The 15,418-nt window shown below is 44.2% G+C and overlaps 1 protein-coding gene across 3 annotated transcripts in view; it reads left to right on the forward strand.

The window, feature by feature from the left end:
- Positions 1–15,418, forward strand: part of MCF2L2 (MCF.2 cell line derived transforming sequence-like 2) — a 243,153-nt gene that overhangs the window by 178,028 nt on the left and 49,707 nt on the right. The window lies entirely within an intron of this gene.

Here is a 15,418-nt window from a genome sequence, read left to right on the forward strand (position 1 = left end):
CGCTCTTTCAACGTCCCAGTCGGAGGTCGGCTCTTCTCCCCGCACGGGAGCGAAAGTCACTGGTCCCAGGAGCAAAACTTGCGGCTTTAAATCTCGGGCGAGGGCTGGACGGGCCGCGCAGGACCGGGCTCGCTTCCCCGGCGGGATGCGGGCGGGATGCGGGCGGGATGCGGGCGGGAAGGGGCGGACCCGGGGCGAGGAGGGGACCACGAGACTCCCAGCCCGGCGCCCTGCAACTCTCGGCGGCGTCACGGCCCGAGCCCGGCCCCGCCCGCCAGGCCGTCACCCTCCCGGCGCCCAGGTGAAGGGGACGGCCCCGCCCCAGTTTGTTCTTGTCTGTGGGTGAGAATTCCAGGAAGTGTTTCCCTGCGGCTCTTCAGTCAATGGCGATCACTTACCCAGATGACCAGCTGGAAGCCGGCGTGCACGCGAACGTCCTCTTTGAGCTGTTTTCCTCCGTCGGAATACTTCATGCAGGTAACTAGACCAGGTCGAGAGATGCGGACTTCTGCTCAAGGAGAGACATTGGAAAGGGATCCATCATGCGCTTGGTTTCTTGTTCCCCACGGGAACCTCTCCCTAAAGCCACAGAACAGTTAACAGAGATAATATTTCGAAAGATTCTGTTATTGCACATATTTCAGAACATGACAGAGAAGCAAAAGATGAACCCAAACACTTCCGTAAAATGAAAAGTTTGAGTTTGTCGTAAAAGGAATAAATTCGACAGGTAATGAGTTCAATGTATAATTGTCGAATCAGAGTTGAAAACAGTGAGGCCGGGCACGGCGGTTCACGCCTGTAATCCCAGCACTTTGGGAGGCTGAGCAGCAGGAGGATTGCTTGATCCCAGAAGTTAGAGACCAGCCAGGCCTACATAACAAGACCCCGTCTCTAAAAGAAAACCACACACAAAAAATGAAACCTGTAAACATTGTACTTGTTAATTCAAACTAGATTTTTAGGAAGTTTTGTAATTGCTTTCCTTAAGCCGGTGGGCATCTTTTCAGTCATGCAGTTCTTTTCATATGCTGCCTACAGAGGGCATGGCTCAGCACCTCCTAGGCCACAGGCAGAAATATTTACATATGTGATTTGCAAAGGAGTCACCGACAGTGACCCACAAATAGGCTGATTCATTGTTAATACAGCACTAATCACAAACGTTATCTAATAAAATGCTGGCTGAAACCCCACCTGCATTTCCCCCCCCATCACATGTATGTTGTATTTATATGCAAGTATTCAATTACAGTTATATTCCTTTCAGATCATTTGGAACTAGGCCCATGTGTCGGTATGCATATGTTCCACATACATGAGCACATAGAACTTGTATCCACAAGAAATACACGCTGACCAAAACAGTGATAGACACACATAAAAATCATATATTCATGTCATGCTAGATGCAGATGAAGACACCAGATAGAGAAATGGTTTCAAAAGTATATCTGGAGAATGGAGAGATGATGTAAATTTTTGGTGGTAGGAGGAAGAGGTGAGAGGGTGTGAAGGAGAGATGGGCAAGGTCAGGTAGTCGAGAATGCCGACCCCGAGATCCACACAAGGTCAGGTCACACATCGGAGGGGACAGGGAAGTCCCCTTTGCTTGTTTGGGAAGATTTCCTAAAGGCCCAGCTTCCTGTCCCACCCAGAGAGCGGGGAAGAGAATGACAGATTTGATGTCCTGATGGTGTTACACTCAGTTACTTTTATCGAGAGGGAGTACATGAAGATGTTGAGACATGTTAGAAATAAACTTAGGTAATACTAATGATGCTGACTTGTCGGCATGAAGAAAGAGGACCATGCGGGCGTGCTTCCCTTATCCAAGCAGCTGCCGGAAGCAGAGTCCTGTGATTATATCTATACACAACTTTGGAATGACCAAAATCTGCATGTTAGACTGGGCAGGGACAGATAAGGCACAGAAAACACAGGAGCAGCAGATGTAGGAGAGGATCAGAGAATAAGGCAATACATACATCATTAGTTGTAGGGAGGGAAGATTAAACCCTGAGTGCAAGAGAACCTAGGAGAATGCGGGAGCCACATGGCCCGAGGAAGAGGCCAGTGTTACTGAAATGATGAAAGGAGATGCAGGTCTGTTAAACGAGTGGCTTAACACAACTCACGCGTAGCAGCATAGTGGCAGGCTTGACCTGTTCAGCTACATTTGTCTTTCTGCATTCTGTTAGACCAGATTTCCTCACAGGCCCCATAGGGAAGCTGTCCGGTGAATTCGCACACACCCCAGGCCCAATATTCTGAAGCAGGTCAGTGTTCATTTAACGCCTAGGCTGTTAGAGAGACTGGTTGGATCCTGACCTGGTTTCCTACATAGGATCTCTGACAAGTTATCAAACTTCTCTGTGCCCACAGTAATACCTGCCTGCAAGAGTGGGTGAGGATGAGTGCAGTTGCAATGACGGGTGGAGTGTGAGCTCAGCCTGGGCTATCCCAGTGAATGCTCCGCATCCTGGAGCCCACCACAGGCTGCAAAAAGCTCCTCTCACCTGGCAGAGGTGGGCTCCTGCTGTGTCCCATCATCACGCTGTAAAGAATCTGCTGTGTTTCACACCTCTGGGAATTTCATTTCTGTTGATACAGCATCACCAATTCAAACAACGCCCCATCTCCTTGGCTCGGCCTCTTTCACTGCCCACCGGCCACCTCCCACCACACCTAGACTCCCTTGGTGTTCTTTTCTCTCCACACTTGCCCCTTGCTGATATCACCCATTGTCTTTAATCCTGACTGAGCCACTGCTCCCTGCCAATCCCGATTTATATTTCTAGCCTAGATTCTCAGCTTCAAACTTAAGTGTCTTCATTTGGGTATGTCACATCAATCTTCAGCTTAATTTGTCTAAAATGGGATGTATAAATCTGGCATTGGGAAATGGTTAATGGACAGGACTTGAATGCCCCGAAGGCCAGAATCCTCTTCCTTCTCACCGGTGACCCAGCCCAGGGTGTTAGGTGTCAGTAACAATCAGTAGTATTTTGTCACTGTATAAGTTGTATGTGTTTTGCCTCACCTAGCTGCGGGGAGGAAAAAACAGTTATATGTCTCTTTTCCCAACTATTTTGAAAGTCTTCAGACCTGTTGAGGGTGAAGACCATATCCTGCTCTTTTCTGATTCCCTCAAAGACCCCCCATCTCCCTGCCACCCCAACAATGCCTGCCACAGAATGAATGCCTGGGAACGCAAGTGGAGTGGAATTTTGGGGTAGCACTTCCACATTCATCAGTTATTCAAACTTCTGTTCCAAGAATCCCGTGCGTAGTACAGTGGCTCTGTGTACTTCTCCCTTGATGCCACCAAGGCCCAAAAGCTGACCCTGGAGGCACACTAGCCCTTTCCTGCAGCTCCCGCTACTGCTTCTGTGGCCTGGCACCATTCAGCATCCTCCCTCGATTCCAAGACCTCGGCAGTTTGATGAGACTATGCTAGGTACACCCAGAACTGGAAGATGAAGGGAACTGACAGCACAAGGAGGCACTCACCCACAGGCCATTCTGAGAACCCGGTTTGTTCCATTTTCTTCTCTGCATGGTGGAGGGGCCCCCTGTAACTGATCATCTCCTTCACACCAACACATAAGGAAATCTCTTCTGTGCCATCTAATACTCAATGGGGCCTCTCAGGGACAGGGGCCGTCTGCAGGGACAGGCCCTGCTGACTGGGACCCTCGCTGGTCCAGTAGAGCAGTGCTGTCAATAGATCGACAGCCCCGGTGAAAATGACCTGATTCCAGTCCCTGGCAGTGAGCCTCTCGGCACTTCTCCTTTTCCCACCAGCAGATCAGACACACACACCACACCCCCAGGAGCACGCGGGGTTCTGTGCAGGTTCCAAAGGGCTGGCTCTAACGCAGCTCTTTCTCTCCTATTCAGGAGGGCACATGTAAACTGAGTGAGGGAGGGACATTTTCATAGGAACAATCTTGAGTGCTGTCTGATTAGCACATATTTAAAAAGACAATTGGCACTTTTAGTTAGCTGTTAGTCTAGTCACAGTTATCTATACTGAGCAAAACAATTTGCGTACTGTGATGGGGAGGTACAGGGGAAGCCCCTGGAGATGTTCAGAAAATGGTTATTGACAAGGCTACATGCCTGGCCCAGAGGCAATCATTAGCATTGGGATATTTGCACTTAGGTTTAGTTGTACTGATCTTTAAGGAACAACTAAAATGTAATTTTCTTTTTGAAAAAAATAGACATTTTTTTGAGACAGGGTCTGTGGCTCAGGCTGGAATGCAATGGCCAATCACAGTTCACTGCAGCCTTGACCTCCTAGGCTCAAGCAGTCTTCCTGCCCGAGTCCTTCCTTCTTGAGTAGTGGGGACTACACCACAGGTGCACACCATCATGCCCAGCTAATTTTTTTTATATTTAGTAGAATGGAGTTGCTCACTATGTTGCCCAGGCTGGTCTTGTACTCCTGGGCTCAAGTGACCCACCCGCCTCCACCTGCCAAAGTGTTAGGATTACAGGTGTGAGCCACTGCACCAGGTCTAAAATGTGATTTTTTGTTTCCCATTTTGAAATACTAAGTAATTACTAAGTGCTAATTTCCTGCTTTACAGAGAGTACCTGGTTCAAATCCCACTCATTTTCAAAAGACAGTTAAAAGCCTTCCTGGGGTTTATATTGAGTACTATTTAATACAAGTAAACTATTAGATAAAACTTACTATACTGAGATTTTCCTTATAGCAGTACTTCTAAAAGGCCAGTTCTAAAGTCCATGATAAATTCGTGTGATCTGAAACCATATACATTTCATGAATCCGTCTCAGTTGGTCTGATAGTCCAAAGTTGTAAAGCCCAATGTTAATACCCAATTGGCTCTACATATTTAGGGCTAAGGAATCGTAGGAAGACAGAGCAATATCTCTGAGAGAGATGTCTGCATCATACTTAATAAATAAGTAAACTCTCTTGGGAAAGAAGAGATCTATTAGAATAATAGAATATCTGCTGGTAGTTAGATAATGATTCAAATAGATCTGCAAAAAGGGGCACAGGGCAGGGAAAGCAGAGTGTGTTAACATTTTTAGCTCTTTGACTATTTCATAGACATATTTTTTATCTTTGGAAATTTCCTTTTTGCACTAGATTTCCTTTTGTTTTCATGAGGTAGAAGCTCTTGGTACCGTTGACCCTCAGAATCCACGGGGAATTGGTTCCAGGACCCTGGTAGATAATGTGATCCACAGATGCTCAAGTCTCTTATGTAAAATGGTGTAGCATTTGCATGTGACCTATGCACACTCTCCCATATACTTCAAATAATTTCTAGATTACTCATGATACCTGATACAATAGAAACACTATGTAAATAGTTGTTACACTGTATTGCTTTTAAAATTTGCATTATTTTAATTGTTATAGTGTTATTATTTATTAATATTTTTAATACGAGGTTCCTTGAATCCACAGATATGGAACCTACACGGACAGAGGACTGACTGTAATTGTTTCACAGTTTATTTTGTTGACTGAAGATTACTGAGTTACCTGGATACTCCTGTTGGGATTATTTCCAGTACTGCTTTGCTGGGATGGGAGTAATAAGGCTTTCCTGTCAGCCGTATTCTGGGAATCTCCTTGGTATACTGGGCATCTCTCACACTGTGTGTTGTTATATTTGATATTAGATGTGCCTCTGCACCAGAGTGTTGAGATTTCAGCCACATTCCTTGAATCCCAGGCATACATGGATAATGGTCTGAGCCAGCCCTTTTTCTGTAACCTGCTTCTCTATGTCCTTGCTGTATAGGCCCTGTCTCTTCTGGAGCAGAGTCAGAAAAGTGGGTGCTATTTCAATGGACTGACATTCATGCTCGACACATCAGCTCCCTTGTCACTGGGCTTGGGTCTGGAAGGCAGTTTGACCTCAGCCAAGTCACTTAGTGCCCAGAGTCCTCATCTGCTTTTCTGTGAGATGAAAATCACAGTTAATACATATTCTTGTCCGCAGAATTGGCCTTCGTCCAATAAATCTATCAACCATCCATTCAATTGACACTTATTAAGAATTTACTTGCTTGCAAGGCACTGGGGCTAAGGATGAATAAGATAGGACACCTGCCCTGGAGGAGCTGTTTGTTAGGGAGGCAATGGATCAAGTGAGACGATGCACACATTAAAAACAAGAACAACCTTACTTCACTCCCATTGGGTTAGCTGTTTTCAAAAAAAAGAATAATAATCTAAATGTTGACCAGATTGTGGAGAAATTAGAACCTGTGTGCACTGTTATTGGTAATATAAAAGGTGCAGCTGCTGTGGAGGGTGGTATGGCAATTGCTCAAAAAAGTTAAAAATAGAATGATCCTATGATCCAGCAATTCCACTTCTAGGTATATGCTCAAAATTGAAGGTAGAGACTCAGATACTTCCACATCAGTGTTCATAACAGCATTATCCACAAGAGCCAAAAGGTGAAAACAACCCAGGTATTCATCGACAGAAGAATGGATAAGCCAAATGTGGTAGATACAGAAAAGGGAAGATATTCAGCCTTAAAAACGCTTCAAATTCTGATACATGCTACAACGTGGGTGAACCTTGAAAATATTATGCTACGTGAAATAAGCCAGACACCAAAGGATGAATATTGTATAATTCCACCGATATGAGATACCTGGAATAGGAAAATTCATACAGAAAGTAGAATAGAGGTTCCCAGGTGGGGTAGGTAGGTAGAGAATGGGGTCATGTTTAATAGGTACAGAGCTTCGATTTGGGATGATGAAAAAGCCTGGAAATGGTAGCAGTGTTGGTTACACAACATTGTGAATGTACTTAACACTACTGAACTTAAGAAAGGTTTAAATAGGAAATTTTATGCATATCTTACCACAACTTTTTTTTTAACTTTATAATACCTTAAACGCCATGCAAATACAAGGATTGTTAACTTGAATTAAGATTAATGGGATTGTATTTATAGTCAGTCTCTTAAAGTGCTATATGCACAAAATTACATTGTCACTATTTATTGTGTGATATCGAAGAACATCTGTCCAGATAAACTTTAATAATAATTTATATCCCATCTTCTTTCAAAAAGAATTCAAGGTAGTTTACCATAAAATCATAGGGGTAATGAGACCAAATCCCATTAATATAGGATAAGTTATAATTATGTGAAACTAAGACACAAAGCAGAGAGGAAGGAAGAGAAAGCAGGTCTACTGAACAAAACTCAACTATTCTCCTAGGAACCAGGGAAATGTTCATATTAATCAGATATTTTATTCTTAAAATGTCATTAGTTTCAATATGATCCTTGTATGGCTCTATAGTGCTTTGTGTTGTTACCAAGAACAGTTCTGGGAATTTATTTTGTAATCAGGGAACACCTAATCAAAGCAAACGAAGGATGTAAAATCAAGAACACGTTTTCCTGAGACTGAGCCCTCAGGACCATATTCTGTGTTTAAGGGAACAGGTTCCTGGAAGGGTATCTGCCCTGCTTGCCACGGCCCCGTCAATCTCGTATATCTTCTCTGGCCTGTACTCGTCCACACTCGTGCCCTGTCATGACAACCATATCCTCAGCTGGCTCCCCCAGCCTTCCAGCTCCCTTCCAAACCCTGCTCTGGCAGCCTAGATCCTGTAAGGCCCCATGTGTGGCCATAACTCCAGCCCCTGCTGGAGTTTTCTCCTCCTGACGCTCCTGTCTTCCTGGACAAGCCCTGTACCTCTTGCAGAGGATAGGTCAGACTGCACTTTCTCCAACCCAATCCATTCCCCTTCTCCATGTTGTTCCCATGTAGTGCTCCAATTACACATTAACTGGGTTGCAAATAAATAGAAAGTCTTGTGACCTTTGTTTCATTTCTTGTGAAAAATGAAAAGCAGGGGCCATTAGACCAAAGATCACATCATACATCCTATTAGAAATAATAACATTTATAGAATGATATATGAGGGCCAAGAAGGGAAATCAGGTTTATCTAATCCAGCCCTTTGACAATAGAAAAACAGACTCTGAGAAAGGAAGTGACTTACCCTATATGCTAGAGGTAGAAATAGACTTGGAACCCCAGTTTCTTAAAACCCTGTATTTTTATAACACCATGCTGATTTCGTTCTAATTTGCATTCTATTTAATAATCAGCAAACAGTTCTTTAGATGCACCCCAAACATAGGCCAAGAGCAACGAGGTAAAGTAGCAGGAAGAGTACTTGCTTTGCAAAAGCCATAGACCTTGGCCAAGTTGTTTCATGGCCCTGGACCTCTGCTGGAACTGTTTCCTGATTATTAAATAAAACACAAATTAGAATGAAATTAGCATGGTGTTATACAAACACTGAGTTTCAAGAACCTGGGGTTCCAATTCTGTTTCTACTTCTGTTTTCTCATCTGTGAAATGAAGAGATGAGCTGAATCGGCCTTAAGTTTATATCTGCTTATAGCATTTTATGATCTTAATAGACGATTGGCTTAACCCACTGTATTGGTCAGGGTTCTCTAAAGGCACAGAACTAATAGGTTAGATGAATATATGAAGGGGAGTTGACTAAGACTGAGTCACACGATCACAAGGTGAAGTCCCACAATAGACATCTGCAAGCTGAGGAGCCAGGAAGCCAGTCTGAGTCCCAAAACCTCAAAAGTAGGGAAGCTGACAGTGCAGTCTTCAGGCTGTGGCTGATTGCTTGAAAGCCCCTGGCAAACCAGTGGTGTAAGTCCAAGAGTCCAAAAGCTGAGAACTTGGAGTCTGATGTTCCAGGGCTGGAAGCATCCAGCACCAAAGCAAGATCTAGTCCTTCCACCTTCCTCTGCCTGCTTTTTTTTTTTTTTTTTCTTAATCAGATCTTGGTACTGGGAATGGTTCTAGAGGAACAGAGTTTTAAGGATGGATTTCTTTAGTTGGTTTTGGGGTTTCTAGAGTTGGCTGCCTAATATGATTTGCCTCAAAAATGCTAAGAACTCTACTTCTAATTGTGTGGAGAACACTGAGAATCCTTGTCACGAACTGTTTAAAGAGTTACACAAAAGAAATGCATTCATTACTCCTGATTCACCACTCATGAGAGGCAAGGAGTTTAATAACTGTGTACGTAATACCTTTGATCATTTGTAGACAACCAAGGAATATAATGAAGTTGGTTGGTTGCTCTAAGTTCACTGGACAGAGTGTTGGAAGAAAACAATGAACTCAGGGATTTTAACTCCTGGCTCCAGAAGCATACTCTGAGCCTCAAATCTTCTAAGATTGCCTGGAGTGAGCGTCTTATCTCCTGTAGGAAAAGTGCTGAAATTGTGGAAAGTCAGACACAAGCTCTTATCATGGGAGTGGCTGACCTGCAATGAAAGGTGCATGCACAGCCTCACCAGGTGTCTACTGTTAAAATGAGGGCATTGATTGGAAAAGAATGGGACTCTGCAACTTAGAATTGGGATGTGTGAACTGATCATGATGAAGCTGGGGACATAGAGACAAACCATATCATTCCACCCTTGGCCCCTCCCAAATCTCATGTCTTCACGTTTCAAAATAAATCGTGCCTTCCCAACAGTCCCCTGAAGTCTTAACTCATTTCAGCATTAATTGAAAAGTACACAGTCCAAAGTTTGGGCTATGAACCTGTAAAATCAAAAGCAAAGTTAGCTATTTCCCAGATAAAATGGAGGTACAGACATTGGGTAAATATACCTATTCCAAACAGGAGAAATTGTCCAACACGAAGGGGCTATCAGCCTCATGCAAGTCTGAAATCCAATAAAGCAGTCATTAAACCTTAAAGTTCCAAAATGATCACCTTTGACTCTGTGTCTCATATCCATGAGATATGCTGATGCAAGAGGTGGGTTCCCACGGCCTTGGGCAGCTCTGCCTCTGTGGCTTTGCAGTATACAGCCTCCCTCCTGGTTGCTTTCATGGGCCAGCATTGAGGGTCTGCGGCTTCTCCAAGTGCATCTTGCAAGCTGTCAGTGGATCTACCATTCTGCAGTCTGGAGGATGGTGTCTCTCTTCTCACAGCTCCTCCAGGCAATGCCCCAGTGGGCACTCTGTATGGGAACTCCAACCCCATATTTCCCTTCCATACTGCCCTAGCAGAGATTCTCCATGAGGGCCCTGCCCCTGCAGCAAACTTCTGCCTGGACATCCAGGCATTTCTGTACATTCTCTGAAGTCTAGGTGGAGGTTCCCAAACCTTAATTCCTGACTTCTGTGAACCCGCAGGCCCAACACCACATGTAAGCCACCAAGGCTTGGGGCCTGCACCTCTGAAGCAATGGTCCAAGCTCTACCTTGGGCCCTTTCAGCCATTACTGGAGCAACTGGGACACAGGATACCAAATCCCTAGATTGCACAGAGCAGGGACTGGCCCACGAAACTATTTTTTCCTCCTAGGTTGGGGCCTATGATGAGAAGGGTTGCTGCAGAGATCTCTGACTTGCCCTGAAGACATTTTCCCCATTGTCTTGGCAATTAACATTTGACTCCTCATTACTTATGCAAATTTCTGCAGCCGACTTGACTTTCTCCTCAGAAAATCAGTTTTTCTTTTCTAACACATCATCAGGCTGCACATTTTCTGAACTTTTATGCTCTTCCTCTTCTCTTTTAAACATAAGTTTCAATTCCAAACCATATCTTTGTGAATACATAAAACTGAATGCCATTAACACCACTCAAGTCACCTCTGAATGCTCTGCTGCTTAGAAATTTCTTCTGCCAGATGCCCTGAATCATTTCTCTCAAGTTCAAATTCCCACAGATCTCTAGGGCAGGAGAAAAATGCTGCCAGGCTCTTTGCTAAAACATAACAAGAGTCTTTTTTGCTCCAGTTCCCACCAAGTTTCTCATCTCTATCTGAGACCACCTCAGCCTGGACTTTATTGCCCATATCACTATCAGCATTTTGGTCAAAGCCATTCAACAAGTCTCTAGGAAGTTCCAAACTTTCCCATATCTTCTCTTGTCTTCTGAACCCTCCACACTGTTTCAACCTCTGCCTGTTACCCAGTTCCAAAGCCGCTTCCACATTTTCAGGGACTGCAGCATCCCACTCTGCCAGTACCAATTTACTGCATTAGTCCATTCTCATGCTCCTAATAAAGACATACCTGAGACTGGGTGATTTATAAAGGAAAGAGGTTCACAGTTCCACATGGCTGGGGAGGCCTGACAATCATGGCGGAATGCAAAGGAGGAGTAGAGGCATGTTTTCCATGGTGTCAGGCAAGAGAGCATGTGCAGAGGAACTGCTCTTTATAAAATCATTACGTCTCCTGAGATGTATTCACTATCATGAGATCAGCACAGGAAAAACCCGCCCCTATGATTCAGTTACCTTCCATCAGGGCCCTCCTATGACACATGGGGACTATTAAATTCAAGGTGAGATATGGGTGGGGACACAGAGCCAAACCCTGTCACTGTGAATTTGCCAGTACACAGAACAGCATACACTTTCACCACCTCTCCTCCTCCACACTGTTCCCCTTAGTCTGGGAAAAACATCCTTCTTCTTTCCCCCTTAGTTTTTAAAAAAACTTTTTATTTTAAAAAACTGATTTTTCACTTAAAGAAAAATCTCTGCTTAAACTTCACTCAACACAGAGTTGGCAGTGTCTCCCCCAACCCCTAGTTTAATTAGTTGCCCCTCCTCTGCACCTGACTTTCTGACTACCCTCACTTTATCACACTCATTAGAATCATTGATTTTCTGATCTCTTCCATTGGACTGAATTTATTAAAGTCGGGATTATGGTACATTTCTCTATCTCAAGTGCCTGTCACGAAGCCAGCCTCATCATAGGGCGTCAATACATGTCTGGTCAATGAATGTAATGGCTTTTGGGTGGGAAACAAGGACGAGAGTGTGGTTGGAGTTTTTAAGGATGATTAGAACTTGGAAGATACTGGAAAATAGTGATAACACTGGCTTAACAAAAGTGGGGGGCTAAAAGGAGTGGTCAGATGAGTGTTCTTTAGTCGAATAGGGACCATCCGCAGTAGAATCATCCAGGGCATTTGTGAAAATTAGATTCCATCTTCATTTCCACCCACTACTCCCCATTCTGGGTGTGCAAATCTGGTTTTACCTTTAAAGCAAGCTCGTTTAAGAAGATTCTTATCATGTGAACAGAGAGTCTTAAACTCCTGGAAGGAACTCTGGCAGCTGTGGGCAAATTCTTGAAGAGAGAGAATGATGACAGGTTAAAAATGGAGCTTTGAGGGGCCGGGCATGGTGGCTCACACCTGCAATCCCAGCACCTTGGGAGGCCTAGGTGGGTGGATCACCTGAGGTCAGGAGTTCGAGACCAGCCTGGCCAACATGATGAAACCCCGTCTCTACTAGAAATACAAAAATTAGCCTGGTGTGGTGGCAGGCATCTGTAATCCCAGCTACTGGGGAGGCTGAGGCACAAGAATCGCTTGAACCTGAGAGGCAGAGATTGCAGTGAGCTGAGATCACACCATTGCACTCCAGCCTGGGTGACAAGAGTGAAACTCCATCTTAAATAAAATTAAAAAATAAAAAAAAAGGGAGCTTTTGGAAGGGCGTAGCCTGGTGGTCTGCAAAATAGATTGGTGAGAGAGAGATCTCAGAAGCAAGGGTAAACTTCTAGGAGTGCACCAAAATGTTCAAATGACAGGAATTGAGAGCTTGCTCTGCAGGGTGTCACCAGAAGTGGAGAGTCAGCAGTCACCCAGGAAGCATGTTGAGGGACGAAAGAAGGAGCCTGAGTGACAGATAGAGTATAAGGGATGTTGGGGGGGCGTCTGAAACAACTATGTTTTAGGGACCCTAGAAAAATGTCAGTCCACTGATAAACATGCTACTTCTAATTATTTCTATTTCAATTTGTGATTGAGGTGTATGGGAGGCATCCAAGTGAAAATGATGTAGCCATTGGCAATGTGGGCACGAGAACGACCAAAGGTCTAGGAGGAAGAAAAAGATGTGGGACAGTCAGCAGCATGAGGCAGGAGCGACGGGAGCCTGGAAACCTGAGCTTAGGTTCTTAGAAAGCAAAAGTCTGTAATACTTCCTGACATGCATAATGTGAGAGGATAGCAGGAGTAAATGAAAACTCTGGATGGCAAATTGTGCTGACAGTAATGAGCAAAGGCAGACGTCTGGCAGACCAGGCCCCCCAGAGGATACTCTTCTGTTGGAGAGCTGAGAAATGAGGGGTGACAGGGGCAGTAGTTCAAAGTGGGAGCAGAGGAGGGCACATGAACAAAGAAGAAACTTATCAGGAAATCCTAACACGTATCTGCATTAATGATCTGTCTTGCTAAACAGGATTGCTTTTTTTTTTTGAGATGGAATCTCGCTGTCGCTCAGGCAGGAGTACAGTGGTGTGATCTCGGCTCACTACAACTTCCGCCTCCCAGGTTCAAGTGATTCCCCTGCCTCAGCCTTCCGCGTAGCTGGGATTACAGGAGCCTGCCACCATGCCTGGCTAATTTTTTGTATTTCTAGGAGAGACGGGGTGTCACCATGTTGGCCAGGATGGTCTCAATCTCCTGACCTCATGATCCGCTCGCCTCAGCCTCCCAAAGTGCTGGGATTGCAGGGGTGAGCTACTGCACCCGGCCAATTGCACTTTTTTAAGGCATATTATTTTCGTTCTTGCTCCTCGGTTATGGTGTCATTTGAAACAAGCATGAGATGTCATATAGAATGGAAACAGATACCCAGAGCTCTGTTCTCGTGCTACTGTGAAATGTGGCTTCAGAGAAGAAACATTCCTTTCAAACTCATTATGCCTCCATTTCCCCTTTATTGTGCTAACGGGGGCGTCTGTGTTGAAATGTCAAACCAAGTGCCCAGATGTAGACTAACACAGAGAACATTAGTGCAGGCTGCCCTTGCATCAGAAGCCCCATTTGGTATCCTAAGTGCGGTCCTCTGCCTCTGAGTAGATTGTCATCAGGACAGAAATCGCTGTCAGTGCTGAAAGGTTTTTTAATGACTTGAATACTCCCAGTGTTTTCTGTTGTTCATCTGCATTATATACACTTGATTTTAGATGGTAAATCCTTGAAAGTCTTTTCTGTGAATAACGTTACATGCTTTGGAAAAGGAGTGTCCAATCTTTTGGCTTCCCTGGGCCACACTGGAAAAAGAAGAATTTCTTGGGCCACACAAAAAATACATTAACACTAATGATAGCTGATGGGCTTTAAAAAAAAAAAAAAAATCACAAAAAAAGTCTCTTTTTTTTTTTTTTTTTTTTTTGAGATGGAGTCTTACTCTGTAGCCCAGGCCGGAGTGCAGTGGCTCAATCTCGGCTCACTGCAACCTCTGCCTCCCGGGTCCTGGTTCAAGCAATTCTCCTACCTCAGCCTCCCAAGTAGCTGGGATTATGGGGATGAGTCACCACACCCAGCTAATTTTTGTATTTTTTAGCAGAGACGGGGTTTCACCATGTTGGCCAGTCTGGTGTTGAGCTCCTGACCTTGTGATCCACCCGCCTTGGCCTCCCAAAGTGCTAGGATTACAGGCATGAGCCACCGCGCCCGGCCTCTCATAAAGTTTTAAGAGGTTGGACAAGCTTGCTTTGGAATAATAAAGCAGGGAATCATGAGTAATAGTCATACATTTTCTCCTATTTTATAAAGGCATTTGAAAGGAAAAACTATGGCCTAACAGTGGTGTGAGGGCTATTTTTATGTTATGTATTAATTTGAATGTATATTAATTTGCCTACATTCTTCAGTGGAATTCTTATCATTGGCGTTTTATCCGTCGCACTCCAACAGGTAAAATGAAGCAGGTGGATGAGATTTCTAGACTATTTTCCAGACTGTAATCCAGGACATGACCAAGAGATTTCTTTTTCTTCAGAGCTGTGAATATTTTCCTGAATTAGACCCTAAAAGATCCTAAGAGTCTCTTAAGCTCATAAATGATTTTGATAATGAACTTGACTTCTGCCCTGCTCCTGATTATTTCTGCCTTCTGACTTTCTTTAATCGCTGACACATCCTGAAGCCAACTTGCCAAGTTGCTTAAGCCCAATGATTCATGAGGGCGTAGGAGGCTGATTGTACGCAGGTTCTCAAGGCATGCTTACCTGCTGGTGTGGTCCCACTTGATGCCATGCTCATAGAAACATATTGGCATTAAGGCCTGTATCACCTCCTGCCATAGAAACTGTCGCTTCAGGGTGATTTATAAGAGGCATAGGGACTTCCTTCTCAGTGACTTAGTGAAGTATGATCTTATACCAATTTTTTGGGAGTTTTAGACTTCTGGAAATTGCATCCTCTGTGGTGCATCTTGCTTATTAGTCTTGTCTTATAATAAACATTTATAAATAGACACAAAAATGATCATTATAAGAAGGAATAATGAGGTATAAAATATGTTAATTGTATTATTTACTTATATCTATCAAATAGGGTTTACTTATCATTACCTG

Source organism: Sapajus apella, unplaced genomic scaffold (assembly GCF_009761245.1).
Source record: "Sapajus apella isolate SASKATOON/1434 unplaced genomic scaffold, GSC_monkey_1.0 scaffold38, whole genome shotgun sequence".
In the NCBI taxonomy this organism is placed as follows: Eukaryota; Metazoa; Chordata; class Mammalia; order Primates; family Cebidae; genus Sapajus; species Sapajus apella.